At 37.4% G+C, this 27,171-nt stretch overlaps 1 protein-coding gene across 3 annotated transcripts in view; it reads right to left on the reverse strand.

Moving 5' to 3' along the window:
* ADD3 (adducin 3) overlaps positions 1–27,171 on the reverse strand; it is a 126,331-nt gene that overhangs the window by 55,341 nt on the left and 43,819 nt on the right. The window lies entirely within an intron of this gene.

Genomic DNA, 27,171 nt, shown 5'->3' on the forward strand with positions numbered 1-27,171 from the left:
AAATGAATACATAAATTATTTTGATGAAAATCACTAATAGGCATACTATGAAAAATTTTGTAATACCCACTTTTTAAAATAATCTCATGAGTTTTGATTTTTCACAATGTTTAATTTAGTTTCAAATAAGATATTCAGTAGGATAAATACATATTGTCTAAAATTTTTAATGGTATCTAAAATAATTTATTAGTTATTGAAACTGACACCAAACATCTGATTATTCAAAGTGATTTTAATTCATACTACTTTCTTAATATACACATTCATAAATACAACCAACTGTTTAAGTTAACTCCTGTAACTCATGAAATAAAAAGTGTTTCTCAGTGAAATACCCAAGCATGTAAAAAAGCTATATAATAATTTACATAGAATTTAAAACAAATAATAGAAAAGGCTTTGGGAGAATAAACAGAAAAATGTTATTTTAATGATACATGTCTCAATAGCTACCCCATCACATTGGAACAATAAATCAGTCTGGAGCATTGACTATTTCAATATTTTGAGAGATGGTCTAGAACACCCTCTTTCAGGATCCTAGGGAGGGGATGCTGACTGATCCAGCCTTTTGTTGAATTATGAGGTCACTCTTACTATAAGATAAATCAATTCATTCCAAAATAATCCTTTCATAGTTCAAGTGCCTGATTTAATTATGTTTTCAATCATATTATGCAATTATAAATCATCTGTTTGCTCCTCCCCAAACTGAACAATTCAAAGGTAGCAGAGTTAGACATTATATTTGAAAAATCCCATCTTGATACTTTTTGGATTTGCACTGCTGGAAATGTCTGTTTTCAAGTCAAACTTCACTTTCACAGCTGCAAAGGAAATGACAAGAGAAGAAAAACACGGCCAATATATATCAGCAATTAATTCCATCCACAACTGCCCAGCTGTTTGTGCATGGAAGAATCAGTCTGTTTCCTTTTGGGGCTTTCACCACTGAAAATTGATACTGCACATTCAGAGACACAAGCTGTTTGTAACATGTCAGGAATGTGCACAAGATCACACAGAGTTGAAGAGACAAAATGAAATCCAGATCTAGTTTTCTTGGGACTTGCCAGTAATATTTCATAGCTTAAAACACACACACACACACGCACGCACACACACACACACCAATCACAGAAAGAGCAAAATACATGAAAAAATATTCTCCCCTCTTAATATCACCCTTCTAATAAAGAGGAAAATCTGCCAATGACATCAGATTTAGTGTCAAAAATAGACACTCTGATTTACTGGCATAGACAAGGTGTGACATTCTTAGGAATCCACATGCCCCCAGTACATTAAATCCAGCCAATACTTTTTGGACTACATAGTTGCTTCTCCAATGTGAAGTTAGTCCCTTAAAAAAATCCTTATAAACGTGTAAGTTGTTGGAAACCAATGCTTTCACCACAGTCATGCAGAAAAGCAGGTTTTTCTTGGTTAGTTCTGACATTATCTGGCATTCACATACACCTGCCTGTTTCAGGGATTCATGTAAATTTACAGATCCAATCTTTTAGGGTAACTCTCAAGCAATCAAATTTCTCCTTCCCTCTCCCCATCAGTTTTGTGGATTTTAAGTAAAAATACTCCTTTACTAAGAGCTACAGGCTTAATACAAATAATAGTTTGGTGCATGTGGAACTCAAGAAGTATTCTATCTCCCTTCTCTTCCTGCTCTCCAATTCCAATTTTATTTCAAATATTTATTTCATTTAAATCTTGTAAAATGCCATTTTGTTGTTGTATTTTCAAACATATAATATTTAACTTGTTTTAGTATGAAAAATAACTTGATTAGTTAGTCATAAAAATTAGGAAAAAATAACATTTTTAGAACATTATAAAATAATTCAAAATATAATTTAGCTATCTTAACTGTTTTTTTAATATATACAACTAAGTATCCCCATGATTGACTTCATCATTCTAACATAATTCATTGCTCTCTCCTTTTGCTGCACAAGAGTTCCTGCACTCCTAATGGTTTTACATTCTCAAACACAAGTTGGATGAGACTCATTTTGGGCACCACTAGGGGCTGGAGCTTAACCAATGAAGAAAAAGTAAACTGTTTGGTCCAAGTACAAAAGCTCATTCCATAAGCTTCAGAATGAAGATGCTCTTAAGTGCCAGAATTCAAACCAAAACAATGAGAAGCTGTCTCCAACTAAATTGCCATGAAAGCACCAAGTGTGATTTGTTAAAGAAATACAAGGCATATCAAACATGTGATAGGCTAAAAATAAAGCATAAAACAAAAACGGGGGCTATTTCCTTAACATCATCTGATCAATGGTACATCTGGGATGGGAGGGGGAGCAAAGGAAAAATTTCATCTTTGCCTGATGGTGACAATAACTTCTAGAAATATAACTATCAGTGACTCAAACAGCCACAGGGATGAGCTTTGCTTGGCAAGCTTCAGCTCTGAGAGACATTCAGACTACCTTAAAATGTCTAAGGGAGCCCAGCTGGTATGGCTCAGTGGACTGAGCGTTGTCCCCTGGACTGAGAGCTCCCAGTTTGATTCCTGGTCAAGGCACACGCCCAGGTTGCAGGCTCGATCCCCAGTGGGAGACATGCAGGAGGCACCTGATCAATGTTTCTCCCTCACATCGATGTTTATATCTCTCTCTAAAAAAATCAATAAAAACATATTTAAAAATAAATAAATAAAATGTCTACAGGAAGAAACCTCCCAACCTACAGGTTGGCTAAGGAAAGAAAAGCTTTCTCTGAGCTGTTTAAATTAGGTCACTTAAACTCATGATAGTCTAGAGACTGGGGTGGCATTAACAAAGACCCTTCAAGGAGGGGAAGGCTGTTGATATGAAATTGTCAATTCAATTTTTCTATTAAAAATTTCAGCCCTGGCCGGTTTGGCTCAGCGGTTAGAGCGTCGGCCTGCGGTCCTGAGAGACCCGGGTTCGGTTCCCGCTAGGGGCGCGTGCCTCGGTTGCAGTTTGTCCCCGGCCCTGGTCGGTTGTGCGGGTGGCAGCCACTCGATGTGTCCCTTCACATCGATGTTTCTCTCTCTCTGTTCCTCTCTCTCCCTCCCACTCTACTTGAACAGGGAATGGAAAAATGTCCTCGGGTGAGGATTAAAAAAAAAAAAAAAATTTCAAAAATACAGCAATTTGAAAGAATTTTACAGTGAAAACCATTTATGTACCACCTAGACTCTACCATTAACACTATATATAAAATAAGTACAGTACATTAACACTGTACTATACTTATTTTATCACATATCTCTTCATCTAGCCATCCCTCTATTAATCTTATTTATTTATTTTTATTAATCCTCTCCTAAGAATATTTTTCCACTGTTTGTTTTTGTTTTTGTTGTTTATTTGTTTTTTAAGAGAGAGTGGAAGGAAGAGAAGGAAGTGTGGGGGGGGGGGGGAGACTGAATCAATGTGAGAGAGACACAATGATTGGTTGCCTCCTGCATGCAAAGGGCTGGGGATTGAACCTGGCTGGAATTGAATTGGCAACCCTTCAGTGCATGGGCCAATGCTCTAAACACTGAACCACACTGGCCAGGACAATCTATCTTATATTTAGTGAATTTTAAATTTTCATTTATTTTTTTTATCCTCACCTGAGGACATTTTTGCATTTATCTTCAGGTAGAGCGGGGGGGGTGGGGGGACATCGATGTGAGAGAGACACATCAAGTGGTTGCCACCCACACAACTCCAACCGGGCCTCTCTGGTCCGCAGGCCAATGCTCTAACTGCTGAGCCAAACCAGCCAGGGCTATTTAGTGAATTTTAAAGTAAATTACAGATACCAGATACTTTCCCCCAAATACTTTAGCATGCATATCATTATCTAGAAGTCAATATTTGTTTATGGCTTTTTTCTTTTGATGTAAAATTTACATACAATGATATGCAAAAACAAGTAAGTATATACTTGTATAACCAAACTCCTATCAAGATATAGAACATCACCTTTCACCCCAGAAAGCTCCCTCATGCCTTCTCCCAGACAATCCCTTCTCCCACTTCCCCAGAGGCAATCACTATTTTGATTTAAAACAACCCCAAATAGCCATGCTTTTGCAACCTGTGCATTAGAACATTTTCCACTACATGACATAACCTATACTTGGTTGCACAAAATAATCAGACATGAAAATAGATGAAAGAGCTTAAGAATAAAACCATAGTTAAAAGAAGTGTAGCTTCATCTGCTCCAACTACTCCACTTCTTAGATGAAGGAAATACACACTTAGAAAGTTTGGCTGCCTGTACCAGTCATCCAACTGGTCAGTAATTTATTGGCTGGGCCTAGTGTAAGGCTCTTAAGCAGCAGCTCTGCACTTCATTTTAGGATAAAAGAACTGAAGCTTTGGAGATAATGCTGGCTCCAAGGAAGAGTTCTCCCACTTACAGGCTAGGCATCTTAAATAAGTTTTTTTTTTTTTTTGGTTTTGGTTTCTAAAACTCCTTTGACTCTCAGTGCTCTCATCTGGGAAAAAAACAAAAAACAAAAAAAACAAGGAAAATCTTAACTCTTAAAGCTGTGTGGATTAAAAGAGATAATCACTGCAAAGTGCCTGACATGTAGAAAGTGATCAAAGTAAAGAAACACAGGAAGTGGAGGGAAAACTGATAGTACAAGGCAGAGCTCAAGAATATGTACATTCACATACTGCTTCTAAGCTTCTGTGCTATCCTTACCCATTTTGTACGTGCAAAGAAAACAACAGCAATATAGCAAATAAAGCAGAACTCTTTATTTACTACTGAGACGAGCAATTTTTACATCTAAAAAGGGGCTACTTGTTTTCTCTTTGCCTTCCTACTATGTGGTAGAGAAGGAAAGCACAGACTTGAGTCCAAAGAGACTACTTATACCTTATATACTTGTATCTTCACCTGTCTTTTTATAAACAGCTCCCATTGCCTGGCAGGATCTTCTTTTTATCCATCAAGTGAGAATTCAAGGCCCAGTTAAAAATCTAACTTACTTTTCTGATCTACTCCAAAAAAATGTAAAGCTCCTTCATATGTATCCCCACCATGCTTTAAACAACAGCATCCCAGCACTCCTCTTACCAGCTGGCTGTTTCCATGGGTTTCTCCTACTTGAATGGGAGCACCTCTGTATCCAATGCCTAGCACACTGCAACCATCCATGTCTGCTGAATGGGTATGTCTGGGTAATGGGTATTCAGTTACAGTCCAAGTAACAAAAAACCTATGGCTGAACACACCAGAAAGGAAAGCAGAGGGACAGAAAGATAGAGGGCAGGGAGATGATCATAGGGCACAGTAAAAGGCATGAAATTAAAAAGAGATTAAAAGCCAACTGTGTGTAAACTTTTGTGTTCTCAGAGAAGTGACTGCTGCTAAGCAGTTGAAGTGCCACTGGAATAAGGCAGACCACTGTCTGTTTCATATACTTATCCCATGTACTCCCCATAACAACCCTATCATACAGTACTATTATGCTCCTTTCACTGATGAGACTACAACACTCAAGGGGAGAAGAAAAGCCTGGACCAAAAACAAACCAAAGCTAAAGTGATAAGAGGTGAGTTCTATGTAGGAGAACTCTTCACACAGTAGTCTACCATCCTGGAGTTATGAAACCTTGGTTAGAGGTGGCCCTGGAAGCTTAGGAGTGCTAAAGAGTAGATCTTACTCTTTCATGGCTATCCTCCACTGGAATACTTTTCTTGGAAGTGATAACACAACATGGATAACTCCATGATAAAAATGCTGCTCATGATGTTCATGCTTCAGAAGATGAGAGCCTTGCCAAGCTGGTGAAATGTAACTCTGTCTGTGGGCATCTCTGGCTACATTCTGTAATTTCCCATTTAGGAATACCCTGGTTTTGCCTCCCTTGAAAAGATGGATTTGTGAAGGAAAGCCTCCACCTTGAAGTTTAAAGCCTCAAACCCCACAGCCCTGGCTTACCTCCAACACAGCACTTCCCACACATTAACTCACAACTGTCTGTGCTGGTAGAGTGCTCAGGGCCCCTCAGGACAAGTTCAAAAAATGTTATGGATGGTAAATGAATACTGTCCTTTGCCTAGTTAATATTTGATAGATGGTTATTTGTTAAAAGAGGTAATCCAGGATCTAAAGAGGAAGCAATTAAAGAAAAGCTTGCAAGGTTGGGGATAAGTGAAATATGGTTAGTGTTCAAATAGGTTTTCTTTTGGACAAAAAAAAAAAATGTAAAAAACATAACCTACAATGATTGGCAAGTTAAGCCTAATAAAGCTGAGGTCGAAATTCAGTAAATCATTAGGTCTGAAAATTAGGCATGATCCCCATTTAAAACAATAATGAACTACACTAGTGAGTTTCTATTGTATCCAAACTTGAAGTGAAAAAAACAATATGTGGCTTTGACTCTACCATGGCATTATGTTTCAAAAACAACCTATTTTATTGACCACCTCTTAGAGGAAGACCAAGACTACATACACATACACATACACACACACACACACACACACACACACACACGACACAATACATATCTGCTATTAAAAAACCTGAATTCACAGATAATTTCTGTTTGGAGAAAAAGTCCAAAAAAAAGAACAGAAAGCAAGTAAAAATAAAATGTAATATGAATATACAACATATGAAAATATTCATTATACATGCAATTTTTTGTTAGAAATACTACTTTTATGATCTTGTCCAGTCAAGATGGTGGCATAGGTAAATACACTACTTGAATTCTCCCACAACCACATCAAAATGACAACTAAACTACAGAACAACCATCATTCAGAACACCTGAAATCTAGCTCAACAGAAGTCATTCAGTTAAGGATATAAAGATGAAGCTACATGGAGACTGGTAGGAGGGCCAAAGACATGTGTGGCAGATTAAGGAATATCTTGGCTTTGGAGGTCTCCTGTGAGGAGCAAGGGGTCCCAGTGCCAGGAAGTGAAGCCTTCATAACTTATGGCTGTAAAAACCAGTGGGGATTGTGGCTGAGAGAGACAAAGGGCTGCCAGAGTCCCAGGAAATCCTCTAAAAGGGCCCACATATGGACTTACTTGGGTTCACTTGCTCTGAGCTCAAAAAACCAGGGACACAAGAGGAGGAACTAAATCTTTTGGCTTCGGGGTGAAGGGACAGCTTTTTTTCTAGACAGAAGTGCTGCCAAAAGCCATTGTTTACTTGCAGAGCCCTCTCCCCATAGAGCCAGGAGGCAGGCGCCATATCTGAGTCTCCATCAACCTTGCTAAACTGTTATCCTCCCACCCTGGTGATTCCTGATAACTGCCCCACTCTACTTGTGGGCCCATTCATGCTGTTTCCAGTGGCTTTTCCATATAAATGGCCTGTCTGGAGTCTCACTAAATGTTCCCAGCTTGGCCTCTCCTAGGCACCTCCAAGCCCAACAGAAGTAGCAGCCATCTACAGATCACTTTGTAGCTCAAGCCAGGTGGCCCCAGGCAGCATACAGGGGGCTATTTACCTTGGCCTGCACCTCCCAGAGGTCCCAGAACCACCTCCACAAACAACACACTCAAAGGGTACACCCAGTGGGAACCAGAACCCTGCTGGAGTAAGTCCTGAGCTGTGGTTGGGCCACTGCACAGCCAAACCTCCACAACGGTTGTAGTCAGTCCTTGAAGCTGATTGGCCTAGGGGTTAATTCCTCCCATTGATGTGCCAACAGCAATCAGGGCTCAACCACAACAGAAGGGGGTGTACAGAGCCCACACAGGAGAGAGGATGAACCTGGAGTGCCCGGCTCAGGTATCAGGAATGTTGTGCCTACAGAAAACCTACTATATTAGGTCACTCTACCATGCCTGGGAGATGTAACAGCTCTACCTAATACATAGAAACCAACATAGGGAGGCTGCCAAAATGAGGAGGAAAAGAAATATGTCCCAAACAAAAGAACAGAACAGAACTCCAAAAGAACTAAACAAAATGGAGACAAGCAATTTACCAGATGCAGAGTTCAAAACAATGGTTATATGGATCAATGAGCTCAGTGAAAACTTCAACAAAGAGTTAGGAAACATAAAAACATAACTAGAAAACATAAAAAAAAAACAGTAAGAAATGATGAATACATTAACTGAAATGAAGAATACATTACAGGGAATCAATAGTGGAACAGATAAAGCAAAGGATCAAATCAAAGGTTTGGAAGATAAGAAAGCAGAAAACACACAGTCAGAACAGCAAAAAGAAAACAGAATAAAAATAATGAGGACAGTATAAGGAGCCTTTGGGACAAATTTAAGCATACCAACATTTGCCAGAAGAAGAGAGTGAAAGAAATTAAAAACCTATGTGAAAAAATAATGACAGAAAAAAGTACCTTGTCTGGTGAAGGAAACAGACATACAAGTCCATAAAGTACAAAGTCCCAAACAAGATGAACCCAAAGAGGTCCACACCAAGACATATCATAATTGAAATGTCAAAGGTTAAAGACAAAGAAATAATCTTAAAAGTAGCAAGAGAAAAGCAGTTAGTTTCATACAAGGGAGTTCCCATAAGGCTGTCAACTGATTTTTCAAAACTTTTCAGGTCAGAAGAACTGGCAAGAGTTATTCAAAGTGATGAAAAGCAAGGATCTACAACCAAGATTACTCTGCCCAACAAAGCTATCATTTAGAATACAAGGACATTTAAAGAGCTTCCCAGACAAGAAAAAGCTAAAGGAGTTCATCACCACCAAACCAGTATTACATGAAGTGTTAAAGGATCTTCTTTAAGAAGAAATAAAAGATAAAAAATATAAATACTGGCAATGAATACATATTTGTCAACAACTGAATATAAAAAAAATAAAATAAATGAACAAGCAGAACAGAAACAAACTCATAGATAAGAGAACATTTTGAAGACTGCCAGATGGGAAGGGTGTTGAGGGATGGGTGAAAAAAGTGAAAGGATTAAGAGGTACAAATTGGTAGTTATAGAATAGTCATGGGGATGTAAAGTCAATAATATTCTAATATTCATAGGGAATATAGTCAATAATATTCTAATAACTATGATGTCAGATTTATGATAAGACTTATCAGGATGATAACTTAGTAAGTTATATAAAGTCCAATCACTGGGTTGTACACCTGAAAAGAATATAATATTGTATGTCAATAATAATTGAAAAATAAAAAAATTATTTAAAGTAAAAAATACATAAATTCCTTTTGCCTTGATCGGTTCTATCTAAGAGTATAGGACTATGTAGACATAAATGAATTGTTGCTTTTTCTTTTAAAAAAATTTTTTTCTTGCCCTCGCTGGTTTGGCTCAGCAGTTAGAATGTTGGCCTACGGACCAGAGAGTTCCGGGTTTGGTTCCCGCTAAGGGCACGTACCTTGATTGCAGTTTGTCCCTGGCCCCAGTTGGGGTCGTATGGGTGGCAGTCAATATGTCTCTCTCGCATAGATGTTTCTCTCTCTCTCTTCCTCCCTCTCTATCTGAAGATAAATGCAAAAATGTCCTCGGGTGAGGATAATTTTTTTTTTCTTTATTGACTTTAGAGAGAAAGAAAGGGAGAGGGAGAGAGAGAGAAACATTGATGAAAGAAAACATCGAGTGGCCGCCTCCTGCATGCCCCCAACTGGGCACTGGGACCACAACCTGGGCATGTGCCCTGACCAGGAATTGAGCCGGTGATCTCTTGGTGCATGGGTCAACACTCAACCACTGAGCCACACCGGCCAGGTTTAATTGTTGCTTTTTCTAAATATGACACAAATCTCTTTAGTTGGAAAAATATGTTTCACATTTCAAATAATTTACCCCATAAAATTTTTTTTTTACATCTTGGGAAATTTAAGTATTCTTATCTAAACAATTCAAGTACTTAGCTTCAAACACTGTTATAAAATAGGTAGGTGGTCAAACTGACAAATCAGATGACTTAGAAGACTAAATTTCTCCAACATTGAGCTCTAGAACATGGACAGCCTCTTCATGATAAGAATCATATCTCTTTCTCTAAAATTAAAGCTTTCAGTCCCCAAATCCTATCATAAGCTCTTTCTAAGACAAGGCAAGACATAGGTTTAGAAATTTTCTCCCCATTTTCACTCCCATTCCTCACCCTTCCAGTTCTACCTGCCCTCAGTGAAATTATGTTTGGATGGTTGGTAGATTTGTCACTTTTCTATTTCTTCAGGCATGATAGGACGTTTAATTAAAATAAAAACAAACAAAACCAGAACTGGCTGGCCTATAAACACATCTCTTCTTTGCATTTTAGGGGCGGTTCAATTTACTGCATCACTTTCTGCCCCCAAGTATTACTAAAGTTGGAGAGTAACTTGTTCTGTGCCAAATCTATGGCTGTATTGAGTTTAATCTGTGATTTTAGATTTGAAAATTTTATCTTTAAATCTAAGTTGGTAAATCAATTAATCAACAAATCTTTCTACTTTCTGTTTAAATTCAATTATTCTTTCAGCAACAAATCATTCAACACCTATTATGTGCTACAATTGAAAGGGTAGCACAGTACAGAATGCAAAAAATGAATGAGACATTATCCCTGATCCTAAGCTAATAGCAACTTAGTCAGTTGATTGGAGGAGGAGAAAGGACAGACAGCTTCTTAAACAATTATATAGCACACACTGTGTTCCTGTATTATAATAGATGTATTACAGACCCAGAGAAAGGAGCCAATTTGAAATGTTCTGGGCAGGTTATAACTGGAGTTTGGTATTTGCAGGATGTACTACTCTGGCAGAAAGATATGCAAAGAACATACTTCTTATTAAACTGGTACAATGACACATTACTTTAAATGAAAGGATCACACACTGCAACTAATACAAAAGGGAAACAGAAATGTCACCAGTTAACAACTTATACTGGTTTGTATAATTTAAGCTACGGGAACCCTACAATCTACTAGCAAACCATACAGTTTAGTGTCAGATGCTTTTGCTTTCACACCAATTTTTTGACTTGTATGCTAAGAAAAAAACCCCTCAAAAGCCATGTATACACTTTTTTGGAACAATGCTTATTTTTACACTGTACTAACCAATGACTTAGAAATAATTAAGACCAATTATCTTGAAGGCATTCAAACTGTATTCTGCAACCACATCATTATGGAAGGAGTATAAGAATGTTCTAGGTTAACGCCAAGGTCAAAAAACAAAGACATGGTTAACATGGAACACCGGTGCCATACCCTATGAGCTCAAATCCTTAAAAGTATTAGCATGGTAGATTTAATGGAAGGGGCTAGAAAGAAAAAAGAAAAACACAACTAATCTCCAAGCACTTGTAAGACACCTAAATTCTCAAGCTCACTGGCCCAGAAAGATGTTGACACATATAGAAAAGTTACTTTTGTGGGTTGGAAAATTGGGCCAGTCTGATGAAAGGTGAAAAGATGCCATGTTAAATTGCTGAGAACAGATAACCCATTTTGATCAAGTTACTACTGATGTGAAAATGCCATAGGTTACCTTTTAAGATATGTTTTTACATCCAAGTACACATAAATAACAAATTCTCTTTTACATAGACTATTATGAAAACCATTATTTACAACACACTCTATATAACAGTGTGAACGAAAAACAATCTTAAAACAGTGAAAGTAGGTAGTATTATTTATATTGTGAACTCTTTACTCTAAAGATTCCTTGCCAAGTTCTTTTAGATAGTAATCTCCCCTACATTTAATATAGGATATAGCCAACTTTTTAGAGCGCATATTTACACAAAGCAAGGGCTATCTGTACTTTATATTCATGAATTCACACCTATTAACACCCAATCTCTGACAAAAAAGTAAGAAAAACAAAAAAAATCTCTGCAAAATGTTCAAACTCAGGGGGTTAATCTTCATGTAGGAATTCCTCCATGAAACATGGATCTTTGGCGAGTGTATAAGTCCCTTCCTCAGAATATTTAAAGAAAAGAAAAAGAAAAGGAAAAAAAAAAAACTCATGAGAACTGCTCTTGAGTCTGAGAAGGGCCCTGACTAGAGCAGTACAAAAACTGGACGGAAGAGGGAAAAGGAGGAGCCCAGAAAGAAGATGAAGAGACAACCTAAGGAGCCCAGAGTGGTTTGAGATAAGGAGGATCAAGTAACTGTGGCAGCTTCTGAGGCTGGGCACACCCACAGGGAGCTATGTGGCTTATTTCAAGGGGGTGGAAACTGAGCCAGTGAACAATTTTGGTTTTGTTTAACTGAAAGGTTGTGCAATCCTACAAATGGGAAAAGGAAAAAGAAGGGGTGTTCTTTCTAATGCAGAAAAAGTTAGGGTGTAATAAATGGTTGTCACTTAAAAATATTAAAATAAAAAAATAAAAGTATACATGAAAATGAAAAATTGAGAACTTTGAGGAAAAACACTATCAAACTCATGTAAACCCAGAGTAGCATTATTGTCATGAAAAGCTTTTTATCCTGTGGACTCTACCATCCTCCAAACAAAAAGATCCCCATAAAGCATCCTGACAAGAATTTGGGGGTATGTGGATCAGTGTCAAGTTTTTCTTCATTCCAACTTTCACTTTGGCAGCTTACAGAAACAATTCTCAATGGCAAAGTTTTTAAAACTTACTCCAAGATAAGCAGGGCTGTGACTCCAGTGGGCTATTTCCAAGTTGCCAAGCCATTAATCTAAACCAGCTCTCAAACCCTTTAAACTGATTCCTGCTGGTCCAATATAATAAATGATATGATGTTTTAAATAAAAAAGGGGAGTGAGGGAGAGAAAGAAGGCCCAAACTCATACCTTTGGAGTTGCTTTTAAGTTTTAAAAAAGTAGAAATGAGAAGCAATAAGATAATACACATTTACTACATTTTTTAATCATGTGGCTAAAAATCACAAAAAGGATTTTGGAAAGACCTTCTGCCAGAAGCAAATTACTTTCTTTAATTTCAAGTTTAACAGTTATTTATTGCCTTTGCTACACCCCCAGAAAGAAAAGCAGGAAAAAAATATTTCATGCTTTTTGCAGATGATTTATAACATTAATCAAATTTGTTCATGCTTCTAAGCATTCACTAGTACCTTCCCACAGAACTGGAAACAGAACATTGTACATTCAACAAATGTTGGCCTTTGCCATCACACAAAAGTCAAGATGTACCTGATAAACCAGTAAGCAATCAGTGCATCTAGACCAATGTTTTGAGAAGTCGGAACAGAGCAATCACCTGCAGCACTAGGATTCTGACTCATCAGTTTAAAAACAAAATTTGTAGCTAGGGCTCCAAAGAGAAATCTAAACATGGAAACCTCTCTCAATATAAAGTCATTATATAGATCATATCATTATTAAAAGTTATTCAAGAAATATTCTTTTGAGTAATTAACAAAACAAAACAAAACACCTTAGGCATTTAATTGTATCACAAAGACTATAAACAACTTAAAACTTATGAAAGGAAGAATCAGTCAATTTACCAGGGTGAGTAGGATCAGCAGTAAAAAAGTTGCCTGGTCTTCTGAAAATGATAAGCTCAATGTTGTGAAGACAAAAATTGCTAAATTAGAAACCAGGTTTTCTTCAGGTCACCAGTTATAGGGGTAGACAGAGAGTTCTTCCTGTAAGATAGGGAGTAATGACAGACCCCCAACACACACAGTCAGAGGCCAAAGTCCTAGAAAGGTAATACCCTCAGTTAAAAGGTAGACCAAACACACACACCCAGAAAATATGTCCACCAACAGAGGGAATTAAAAAAAAGAACAAACAAACCAAAAACATTAGTCTTTTCCAAAATGTTGAGTGGGAAAAGAAAGTCTCCCCTGAGAATCTGTAACAGTCTGACCCTCTCCTGAGAGTTTAGAATTTGAATTTACACACTAGCGTGGTCCAGTTTAAGCCTAGAGAGTAATACGAGGTAGTCTTATATTGGTACCACTCCCTAGGCACCTGGCAAAAAGGAAACATAAACTATTGTCTGGATAAAGGTGCTCTCAAAACAGACCTCTTAAGGATCCCCACAGATAAATCCTGCCAAGTTCAAAATTCAGAATTACAAAGCACATGAGTAAAAAAAAAACATTAAACAAAAGTCAGTAGAAAAAACAGAGTAGTTTGACATCTTATCCCCTTCCCCCACCCTACAACTGCAGACAATAGAATACTGATATACAGAATATAAAATAAGAATTTTTATTTATTTTTATTTTTTTATCTTCACCCGGGAAATTTTTCAATTTTTTAATTCAGATAGAGCAGGAGGGAGAGAGAGGAAGAGAGAGAGAGAGAGAGAAACATTGATGTGAAAGGGACACATCGAGTGGCTGCCACCCGCACAACCCAACCAGGGCCAGGACCTACCGCAACTGAAGTACATGCCCTTAGCGGGAACCAAACCTGGGTCTCTCTGGACCGTAGGCCAATGTTCTAACCACTGAGCCAAACTGGCCAGGGCTAAAATAAGTATTTTTTAAATGTTCAAAATCCTTAAAGATAGAATTGGAAACATGAGAAAGAAACAAGATATTATAAAGACCAATTAATCTGAAAAACTACTGACTATAATAATTGAAAAAAAATGAATAGATTAAACGGGAGACTAGACCCAATGGAAGGAGAATAAACTGGAATATAGATTTGAAAAAATTAACTAGACTGAAGCACAGAGCCCCCACCCCCATCCCCAAAGGAATACATAAAAAAGAGAGGCTAAGAGGCTAAAAGACAGCATAAAGAAGTTTCAACATACTTGAGGTTCCTAAAAGAGACATAATGGGGGAAAAGTCACATCCGAGGAGATTATGGCTAGAAATTTTCTAGACCTTTCAGAGACAAATCACCAATAAAGGATTGGCAATTAGATTTGCAGTAGACTTCAAAAGAGGAAAGTCATAAGACATAGAAATAATATTTTCAAAGTACTGGGAGAAGATAACTGTCAGCCTGGAATTGTATATCAAACAAGACTCTTTCAAAAGTAGAGTAAAACAGCCCTGGCCAGTTTGGCTTAGCAGTAGAGCGTTGGCCAGCAGACCAATGAGTCGCAGGTTCGATTCCGGCCAAGGGCACATACCTCCATTGTGGTTCATCCCTGACCCTCGGGTGCAGGAGGCAAGCAGTTGATGTGTCCCTCTCACATCCATATTTCTCTCTCTCTTTCTCTCTCCCCCTCTCACTCTACCTGAAGATAAATAGGAAAAAAAAAAAAAGTAAAGTAAAACATTGCCTCACTGAAGAGTTCTATATACACATTAAAGAAACTGTCAAAGGATGAATTTCAGAAAGCAATTGAATGGAAGAACTGAAATGGAAGAAAAAGTAAGCAAAGTATTATTGGTAAATGAGTAATTTTTAAAAATGCTGACCACACCAGTGTGCTCAGTGGTTAGTGTCAGCCCATGCACCAAAAAGTCATAGGTTTAATTTCTGGTCAAGGGCACATACCTGGGTTACAGGTTCGATCCTTGGCCCAGGTCAGGGAGTGTGCAAGAGACAACTAATCAAAGTGTCTCTCTTACATTGAATCCATGTTTTTTTTTTTCTCTCTCTCTCTCTCCTCCCTCCCTCTCCCTTCTTCCCACTCTCTCTAAAAATCAATGGAAAAAATATCCTCAGGCGAGGATTAACAAAAAAATATTATATAAAATTATAATAGCAATAATAAATGTAGGGTGTAAAAGGTGGAACTAAAATTCTGGCCAATAGGATCATATAAGATGGGAATGGAGAATAAGAGTTAAAGTGTTTTAAAGATCCTTGTATTGTTCAGAAGGGGAGAGATAGCTATTAACTTTAAACTCATAAAACTTTAATCTGATAAAACTTTAATCAGATTATCCAGAATATATTGTAAAATCCACTAAAAAAATTTTAGAAAAAGACAACCTAATTTTGCCTATCAGTGAAAGATCTGAACAGGCACGTTGTAAAAGAGAACACCCGGGGAGTGGGTGCAGGGAGGAGGGGGTAATACTCTCAACAATAAAAAGAAAAAAGAAAGAACACCCAAATAACCAAAAGACACATGAAGTGCCCATCATCATCAGTCATCAGGAATATACAAATTAAAACTACATTGAGATACTGCTATCTAACCCACCAGTATGGCTGAAATAAAAACAAAAATAAAAAACTTAATACCAAGTATTGGCAAGGATGAGGAGCATCTGGAACTCTTAAACACTACAAGTCCTTGTGTCAATTAGTATAAATACTTTGGAAAACTGTTTGACATTATCTACAAAAGCTAGACACATACATGCCCTGTAATCCAGCCACCGCTCTCCCAGGAATACGCCCAACAGGAATGCACACATATGAACACCAATAAATAAATAAAACAGAATGTTCATGGTAGAATTATTTTTAATACACTAAAAATGAAAACAATCTGAATGCCCATCAATCTGAATATTCGTAAAATGAATTACATATAATAAAGAACTATTGTTACATACAACATGAATTAATTTCATAGATAGAACAAAAGAAGCCAGATATAAAAAAGTAAATATTGAGTACTTAGATTTATATAAAACTCTAAAGAAGGAAACACTAACCTATGTCAGGATTATGGCTACCCGACAGGAAGGGGTAATGCCTGAGAAGAGACATCAGAGTGTTTCTGGTGCTTATTTCTTGATCTATGTGAGACGTAGGGTGTTCACTCTGTATGTATGTATCAAGGGTACTTCATGATTTGTTCACTTTTCTATATGTATGTTAAACTCACACTTTAAGATTTATCTGAAAAAATTAAAATTAAGATAATTTAAAAGAGAGAAAAGACTCTTTTCTGTGGCAAGAGCTTATAACGTATGCCATCTTTTCTGTTGGCTAGTTTAGCTCTCCAGAGACACTGTTAAAACCTCTTCTCACAAAACCAAAGTATTTTCTTCTTTTTTCCAAGGACTATTTTTTTTCCGATATTTTGATCAGATAGAGTTGGGGGGGGGGAGAAACATGGACGAGAAAGGAACACGCTGAGTGGTCGCCACCCACATGACCCAACCAGAGCCGGGGACAAACTGCAACTGACGTATATGCCCTTAGTGGGAACCCAACCTGGGTCTCTCTGGACCGGAGGCCAACGCTCTAACCGCTGAGCAAAACTGGCCAGGGCCAAAGCGTTTTCTTTAAATCTAAACTCTTAGAAGAAATAATGCAAGCTCTTTTACATGTTAAATTGTATTTCCTATAAAAACAGAAACAAGTATGTAATAGTTTTAACTACTCAGCATGCAGGTATAATAAATTAAGAAATTCTCAGAGAATTTAGGTCTCAAATCAGCATACTACATATTACACTTCTCCACGTTAATAATACAATGAATGGATTAAATTGTACAGGGTAACTTAAATGATCACAATGATCAATCATTATGGCCAATAGCAATATTTAGTATTAATATGTTCCATTATCTCAATGTATTCAACAGCTTCTCCAACCTTCATATCCTGGTGCCATTTTTCAGTGATTAGGAACATCCCCAACATGTTTACAAAACACTGAAGATAAATTAGACCTCATAGTCACTAAACAAATTAAGACATTGTTCAAAACTAAATAATTATGTAAAATGAAAACAAAAAACTGCATGTAATCACTAATGAACAGCAAATAATCAGGGATTCTTTTTTTCCCTTTATCACATTCTCTGATGAGTTAAGACCAAAATTTCTGTTCAAAACTAATATATTTCAGTGTTACACAATCTTACTCTGTCATAAGAGAATTTTCTGGATTCTTACTGTATAGAAACTTTACATTCATGTTATCCTACTATAGCCTAACACTGTTTTATATCACAGTCCAAGATTCTGACAGAGAATATGATATCAACATACATCTATTGGCAGCATACAACTTTCAGAAGTTGTTGAAGAACAAAGGCTGGGGGAATAATTCCTATGGGGAAAAAGAAGAAGACTTAGTCTTATCCGCTAACTTACTAAAAACTGTTTACCATTTTGGAAATTTTTGTGGGTACACTTCATACTTTCAAGGTTTGTATTCTCAACAGTAAAAATCTAGGAGTAATCAGAACTACATTCTAGTTTCAATTCTAACTCCAAATTTAATTGATAGCATGATTTTGGCCAAGTTAATACTTACTCTCTTTCAGCTTCAATTTTCTCAACTACAAATGTGGGAATAGAACTAGATTCCCTCAAAGATTTCATATAATGCTGAGCATACAAAAGAATGTATCTCAGACTAAAAATTTACATTGATTATGCTACCTAGATAAAAAATAACACAGCAACACAAAAGAAAAAGCAAATAGTTAATACTTCATTAGCCAGTGCATTTGTTATGGTAGGTCTCCACGCAAATGGATATTTGTTATTCCTCTATAAGCACCCAGATTTTTAAAAATATTTTTTATTGATTTTTAGAGAGAGGAAGGGGGAGAGGGAGAGAGAGAGAGACACTGATGTGAGAGTAAAACATTGATTGGCTGCCTCCTGCACGCCCCCTACTGGGGATGGAGGCTGCAACCCAAGCATGTGCCCTGACCTGGAATTGAACAGGCAACATTTTGGTGCACAGGATGACGCCCAATCAACTGAGCCACACTGGCCAGGGCTATCAGTGCCTAGATTTCATCTATGTATTTCAACTTTTATGTGCACTGAAGGAAGAGCTTCAGTGTGAAATACAGTACCAATTTGCTTCATTCCTTACAAGAGTATTTCTTGAAGATGCTCTCACTTGGTGTTCCCAAAGGAAGACTTGATTACAGTCAGTCCTTCACTTTGGCTTCCCAAGACCAAGTAGCTATAAAAAAAAAAAAAAAAAAATCCTTTTCTAGATTGTGCTGTAACAGTAAAAACGAGTGCCACTGAATAAATCAATCCATAAGCCCTGTCCACTACCTGCACTGCCCAGGCCATCAGTGTTACTTTCGTCTTTGGCTGTAGCCTGTGGCCTGCTGCCTGAGCCTCACTATATGGAACACTGAGGCTTCATCCTTCTAAATCAAACAGCTCAACAGGCTTACATTCTTCCCACCTTTCATATTATATAGTGGGTCTTTGGGAGTATTGACACTAACATAATAAGAGAGACAACTATGTTTTGTCCAAGCAGAGAGCTTAGGCTCTGTGAATGTCAAATACAGCGGAAAGGACCTTAGAGGCCATCTAGTCCAATTTCTTCATTTGTGACAATTCAGAGATGCCTAAGGCTGCTACCAAAGGTCATACAAAAAATTTATCTCCTGATTTCAGGTCAGTACTCTTTCCACCCTATCAAAGTTGCCACTCAGGAAAGAATGCTAAAATTGTAATACTCTCCCCTGTGGAACATGTTCATGGCCATTCCTCTGTATCATCAATGAAACATCCCATGTCAACTGAGATAATGAAGAACATCTCCAAGCTATCTGCCCAATATCAAGAAATGAACTTGCACTGATGTGAGCAACCTACTAGTGTATTAGGCTTAAACAAAAATCAGAGTATAACATAGGAAGGGAGGGAGGGTGGGAGGGGTTCTGGGTAATTAATATTGTTCCAGTGACAATCAAAGATGTTTAGGATGGTAAGATGAAAGAAATAACAACCTAATATTGTTCTAGATCTTTGAGAGAATAAAATGGTGGAACTGTTAGAATCCAGAGCAAGTATGTGATTCTTTGTAAAGGAATTGTGTGGTTTATAGAAGAAACAGAACTGCTTCAATTATAGCACTAATCTAAAACATCCAAATGCTCTCCTTGAGAACTTCTTTTAATGGACATAGACAACAATGCTGGGGGAAAGGGGGATCGGGAGAACAGTGTCTAGGAGGAAAAGAAAAAACATCTGTAACAAAAATAAATAAAAATTGCAAAAACAAAACAAAAACTTTATTCAGAACGGGTTTCTCCTTGTCATTCAGTTGTTACAGCACACATACCCCATATTTAATTCACTCTCTGCCTATACCCTAGTATTTAACCATTGTTCACATCCTCATCTAGGCATATATCCAACCTCTGCTCCATGAAACAATGGAATCAACTTTTATTAGGAAATTAGAAAAAGTAAATGAACAGGAGGAAAAGCAAATGCATTTTCACACAAAGTATAGGTTACAGCTGTGATCTGTCAAGCTTTCAGGACTATCTCCTTAGCTATCAGCAAAGTTACAGAACTCCCTTTAGCTGAACAGGAAGTAGCAATTTAAAAAATATAAATGTTCCCAAGCCCAAATTCTATTCCCTTCACTTCACATTTCTAGCATACAGTCACCCTTTGACCACCAGTCTGTGTGATACACCCAATCAAATAGCCTTAACAAAGTGATGAACTTGATGGATGGCAAGTTCACAGAATAAACTTTAATTATGATGTCCCCAAATAAAAAAGCTGTGTTGGCTGTACTCTTCTGAAGAAACAGGATGCAGCGAAAATGACAAAACCAGTCTTGGCTTTTAAGAAGTTCACACTTATATGGATGATCTTTAGTTTCCCATTTCTGAAAGTTGTTTCCATGGCACCAAAATATAACTAAAAAAATATAATTTTCTTTTATAACCTTTGCAAAATACTATGTGAGCTAACAAACAAGGAACCTAACCCAAGCCAAGGCAACAAAGGTGAAAGGAAGCATTTCATAAGAGAGCTAACATGATTTATAAATTACACATATAGATGTATATATGTGTGATTTATACATTATAATTTAAAAGGACAGCATTAGCCCTGGCCAGTTTGGTTCAGCGGTTAGAGCGTTGGCCTGCAGTCCAGAGAGACCTGGGTTCGGTTCCCACTAAGGGCGTGTACCTGGGTTGCAGTTTGTCCCAGGCCCTGGTTGGGTCATGCGGGTGGCAGCCACTCGATGTGTCCCTTTCACGTCGATGTTTCTCTCTCTCTCTCTTCCTCTCTCTCCCTCCCACCTGAACAAAAAACGAAAAAGTGTCCTCGGGTGAGGATAAAAATAAAAGGACAGCATTAGCTAAGCAAAGCAGCAGCAAGAGTGTGTTTTAGGCACTTGGAACAGCATGATAAAAAGCAATGGTATATTTGGGACCAATGATAATTAACAGTAGTATGCCAGATCCTTAATGATTTTGTAATACTGAAAACAGTCAGTTAGCTGGATACTTAGATGCTGAGTAGAAGTGCCCAGGTGCATCAATAGGAGATCATATTCCAAATGGTAGTTCTGCACACATAAATAAAAGAGGTTCAAAACAAAGGAAACGATGATATGCTCAAATGGGTGTGTTTAGAGAAGAGAGGAATTGGTAAGCATTTTAATCAAGAAAACATTATAGAATTACCTTAAAAATAACACCCTTTCTCAACAATAAAGGTAATAATAAAAAAAGATCTTCTTTGAAAATCTAATTTGGGACATTTTGGTAGAGTTCTTCTCTTCAAAAATGATCACATGGGCCCACCCAGTGTGGCTCAGTGGTTGAGCATCGACCCACACACCAAAAGGTCACCAGTTCGATTCCCAGTCAGGGCACATGCCCAGGTTGTGGGCCCAATCCCCAGTGGGGGGCATGCAGGAGGCAGCCAATCAATGTTCTCTCTCATCGATGTTTCTATCTCACCCTCCCTAACATCAAAAAAGAAAAAAAAAATTAATAAAAAAAATAACACTCCTTTCAATTTCTTGATTTTCCCAGCTTACCTCTTAAATCAATCAGAGGAGAGAATACCAGTGTTGCCACAGTCCTCACCAAGTATTATCACCATGGGTCTAACACACAAACACAGCTAACTTTCAGATGGTACACATTAGAAATGAAAAGATCAGTTGTATGAAAAAAGCAACAAGAGAACATGTGGAGTAGACAGAAGGAACTTCTTCTGAAATCTTGCCCTCTTCCACAGCAGGTTTCACAATTTATAAACAGCTGGGAAACTTTCTTTACACGGGGAAAGGATGACTTCTTCATTCACATTCAAGTGAAAATGACAAAAACTGCCTCACACAGAAAAAAGGTGTTTCCTGAAGGAAGGAGACAGAGCACTGTCTTTATTTAAAGCGCGCACACACACACACACACACACACACACACGAAGAGCAAAATACATGCATACAACAAGCAGACATCTTTTTCAAGAGATACAGGAGAAAATAACTAAATCAAGAAAAGGTTTCATGGTAGAAGTTAGCCTTAGTGGATTCATCATTTTGAATTTTGTCCCAGTGATTATCTCAAGTGCAAATCTGCTTAAAGGGAATGATAGAACATACATGCACTTTATATTCATTCAGGGATTTTTATTTATACATATTTTAATAAGTATCTAGTTTCAGCTTTTCTTACACATACACAAAAAGGATCTATGTTTCTTAACTAACTTATCACTCATTCTTATAGTTCAGATTATTTTACTTTATTTCAAAGAACTGATGCTTGAATAATTTTTTTTTTTTTGGTACGTGCCCATAGTGGAAACCGAACCCGAGACTCTCTGGCCTGCAGGCCGACGCTCCAACCGCTGAGCCAAACCGGCCAGGGCAAATGATTTATTCTTTAAATAAATTTAAACTGATCTGAAACAAGCATATTTGATCATTCAATAAAAAGTATCCTTTGAGTGCCTCCTATACACTAAATATCAGTTTACATGTTGAGGACACAATGGAGAACAAGCTTCCTGTCCTCAAGGAGCTTACATTAGTCACAATTGTGAAGAATATATTTTAAAAATCCCTTTGCCTAAGTCAATACCCTCATACACCACCTCAAAAGATTTTGACATCAAAAGATGTTGCAACCCAAGGAATTCCTCTCCAAACCTAAACCTTGGAACTGTGGGAGAATGACAGTTATGCAGCTAGTCATCTCATTAAGAACACTTGGAATTACTATGTGATTTTAGATTAATATTTTTGCTGACTTAAAAAAAATCTGTTTGCAATTTAACAGTCCTCAGGTCAGAAGTTCATATTTACTACCACAGGCACTACATTAGTCTGCATGTTTAGCTAGGCCAAAAGATTTCATAGTGGTTAGCATGGATTTACAATAAGTGTTCCATTTTATCATTATTGTCTCATTTCATTAGAAAAATTGCCATGATGGGCTTTTATGTCTTCTAATAAAACATACTGTGCAAAGAAAGTCTAAATTAGAAAAAGTGTATGTAGCGTCTTCTAGCTTACAACACTTTCATATCTGTTTCATTTTACGCTTAAGTCAACTCTGTAAAATTATTACCTCCATTATAGACTAAATCCAGAAGGACACAAGAGTTATAAATGGTGAAATGAGGATTTGAATCCAAGTCTTTTGACACTTCCCTATTCTTAGGCAGGTGAGCTGTCATACTTTAGTCACTTGAAGTTTTAGCTTATCAGTTTTTTATTATTTATTTATTTATCCTCATCCGAGGACATTTTTGCATTTATCTTCAGATAGAGTGGGAAGGAGAAAGGGAGGAAGAGAGAGAGAGAAACATAGATGTGAAAAAGACACATCGACTGGTTGCCACCTGCACGACCCCAACCGGGACCGGGGACAATCTGCAACCGAGTTACATGCCCTTAGCGGGAACCGAACCTGGGATTCTCTGGTCCACGGGCTGATGCTCTAACTGCTGCACCAAACTGGTCAGGGCAGCTTATCAGTTTTTTAAATCTGTGCTTTTCTTATAGTCTGAATAAAATCAAGGAAAAATAAATTATTAACAATGTAAATACTTAGAGACTTTAAACCTTAGTTACTGGGCTAAGTTATTGGGTATTGTCTTAGATTGTTTAATTTAGTAACTCATTTTTCAAATTTTTTATTATGATAAAATACATGACATAAAATTTACCATCTTAATCTTTTTTTATTTTAATTCTCACCCAAAGATATTTTTCTATCATTAGATGGAGTGGGAGAAAGGGGGGGGAGGAGAGAGAGAGAGAGAGAGAGAGAGAGAGAGAGAGAGAGAGAGAGAGAGAGAAACATTCATGTGATAGAGCCACACCGACTGGTTGCCTCCTGCATGACCTGACCAGGGCCAGGGATGAATCGCAACTAAGGTACATGCCCTTGACCGGAATGGAGCCCGCGACTAATTGGTCCACAGGCCGATGCTCTAACTGCTGAATCAAACTGGCCAGGGCCCATGTTAATCATTTTTAAGTAAACAGTTCAGTGGTATTAAATACATTCATAATGTACAACTATGACCACCACCCATCTCCACAGCCCTTTTCATCTTGTAAAACTGATACTCCATACTTAATAAACAATAACTTCCCATTTCCCCTCTCCCAACCCTTGGTAACCACCAATTCTATTTTCTGTCTCTACAATTTTGACTATTCAAAGTATGTCTTATAAGTGGTATATACAGTATTTGCCTTTTTTTTGACTGGCTTATTTCTCTTAGCATAGTGTCCTCAATCCTCATCCACGATGTAGCATGTGTGAAAATATCCTTTCAAAGGCTAAATAATATTCCATTCTATGTACATTACACATTTTGCTTATCCATTCATCTGCTTTTAGACACTTAGGGGTAAACCAGGTTTCTGATTGACTACCAAATATGGAATCCTGTATTCAGCACTTAGCCCCAAATACACATATTTTAAAGCAAAGTAATGTTCAGGAAGTATCACATGTTGTATTTCTGAAATTAAGGCTAATAGTGATAAGCTGCTCAGTGGTCTATGTAAACACACTAATGTACCACTATTCTCTATATATCTACAAAATGCCAAGATAATTCAGAACACCTGAGCAAGAAGTTCAGCAGTTCAGTAAAATATTTTGAAAACTCCAGCCTAGATGTTTTATTATCACAGCTTATTCTTGTTTCTTGTCCTTCTGGTATTTTTTCCAGTTTGATGTCAATCAAGAAAGGTTTCAGCAGCATTATAATAACAGTTAAAATTACTGGACACCCACAAGATGCAAAATATTTTACACTAGTTTCATTTAAAAATGAGAAAATTGGCTCCTAAAGATTGGCTTTCTTCCAAGGTCTTGCAGCTCGTTGGGTAGTAGCTCCAGAATATGAATCTAGGACTTCTAACTCTAAACCCAGTGCTCCATCCACTGCACACGAATAATATTAGCACTGTCTGAGAGCACTAAAATATTTTGTGATTAAGAGTTACAGCTTTTAATCTTGCCCCGGCTGGTTTGGCCCAGTAGTTAGAGCGTTGGCCTGTGGTCCAGAGAGACCCGGGTTCTGCTAAGGGCACATACCTCGGTTGCAGTTTGTTCCCAGCCCTGGTTGGATTGTGCAGGTGGCAACCACTTGATGTGTCCCTTTCACGTCGATGTTTCTCTCTCTCCCTCCCACTCTATCTGAACAAAAAAATGAAAAATTGTCCTTGGGTGAGGATTAAAAAAAGAGTTATAGTTTTTAATCTTTATACTACATTTCTGATTTCTAAAAATGTATTATTATAGAAGTAATATATACTCATATTTACATGCCATTTCCCAGAAGTAAATTTTAATCAGTTTGTCAGGTATTTTTTCATACTTTTCCTCAGCATATATTGTGTTCTACACGTTAGTTTTATTATTATTATTTTTTCTTTCTTTATTTTAGAGAGGAAGGGAGAGAGACAAAAACATCAATGAAAGATAACATCGACTGGCTGCCTCCTGCATGCCCCCCTCTGGGGATTTGGCCCACAACCTAGGCATGGGCCGTGACCCGGAACTGAACTGGCGACCTCTTGGTGCATGGGTCGACACTCAACCACTGAGCCACATTGGCCGGGCTACACCTCAGTATATATTGAATGATGTCATTCTTCAGTGGTCTCGGTGTATGATTATGCCATGGTCATCACCCATTTTTAGTGGTTTTTTTTTAAATCCTCACCCAAGGACATTTTTTCCATTTTTTGTTCAGATAGAGTGGGAGGGAGGGAGAGAGAGAAACCTCGACGTGAAAGGGACACATCCAGTGGCTGCCACCTGCATGACTCAATCAGGGCCGGGGACAAACTACAACCGAGGTACATGCCCTTAGCGGGAACCAAACCTGAGTCTCTCCGGACCATAGGCCAACGCTCTAACCGCTGAGCCAAACCGGCCGAGGCCATTTTCAGGTTTTTATTTTCTTTTTAAATCATAACCAACTCTGCTATAATGGACATCCTTGTACATACAACTTTGTACATTTTAGGGGGGAATATAAAGTAAATTCCTAGAAACGTAATTGATGGGTCAAGGAGTGGGCATATTTAACCTCTGATAAATATGGACAAATTGCCTTCCATAAAAGTTGGAACTTATTAATAGTCTCATTACCACTGTATACATTAAAGTTTCATTTATAATTTCTTTTCCAGGGAAACCTCACCCACTCTTATTTCTATATTTGATGAACACAAAAATGTTCAAGGAAAAGAAATCAGTGGTTTTAACTTCCCAGGAAAGATTAGCCTGCTGACAGTCAGTGAAGATTCCAATTATTGAGTGTTTTAAGAAAACAAACAAAAAATTAAGCTATAAAAATAAATAAATAATTCAAGTACATTCTGTGATACAAACTTTACTACTTTAAGTTCATGCACAGAAAAATAATATTTTAGGCACTAGAGCATATACTGGATTCTACAGAGTATTATTAGAAATGCAAACATAAAATACATCTAAACACCCAATAGTGACTTTGTAGAATCCAATCCAGAGGTTTAATAGTAATAACCAAAAAGATGGTATGTTGAGAAATGCTCAATGAAAAGTGAAAAGCTATTTCATATCTCATTATCATTTGACACAAAAAAGAAAAATTCACTTTAAGCCCAACCAGAAAACAGCATTATTCAAATTCACCCACTTTAAAGTATTAGTCCTTCTGTACCTGGCTTATTTTTTTTTAGCATAATGTTTTTAAGGTTCATCCATGTTGTAGCATGTAACAGAATTTCATTTTTTTAAAGGTTGACTAATATTCCATTGCATGTATCTATCACATTTTATTTGTCAATTGATCTGTCAACGAACATTTGGGTTGTTTACATCCTTTGGCTATTGTGAATAATACTGCTATGAACATTGGTGTACAAATATCTGTACATTCCTGCTAGTAATTTCCAATTTCTCCACATCCTCACCAACACTTGTTATTAACTATTTTTGATAATAGCCATCTTCTTGGCATGAAGTGACTGATATCTTATAGTTTTGATTTGCATTTATTTTCCTAATGACTAGTGATGTTGAGCATCTTTTCATGTGTTTATTGGCCATTTGTATATATTCTCTGGCGAAATCTATTCGAGTCCCATTTTTATCCATTTTTGAATTGGGT

The sequence above is a fragment of the Molossus molossus genome, unplaced genomic scaffold, assembly GCF_014108415.1.
Source record: "Molossus molossus isolate mMolMol1 unplaced genomic scaffold, mMolMol1.p scaffold_m16_p_17, whole genome shotgun sequence".
NCBI lineage: Eukaryota > Metazoa > Chordata > Mammalia > Chiroptera > Molossidae > Molossus > Molossus molossus.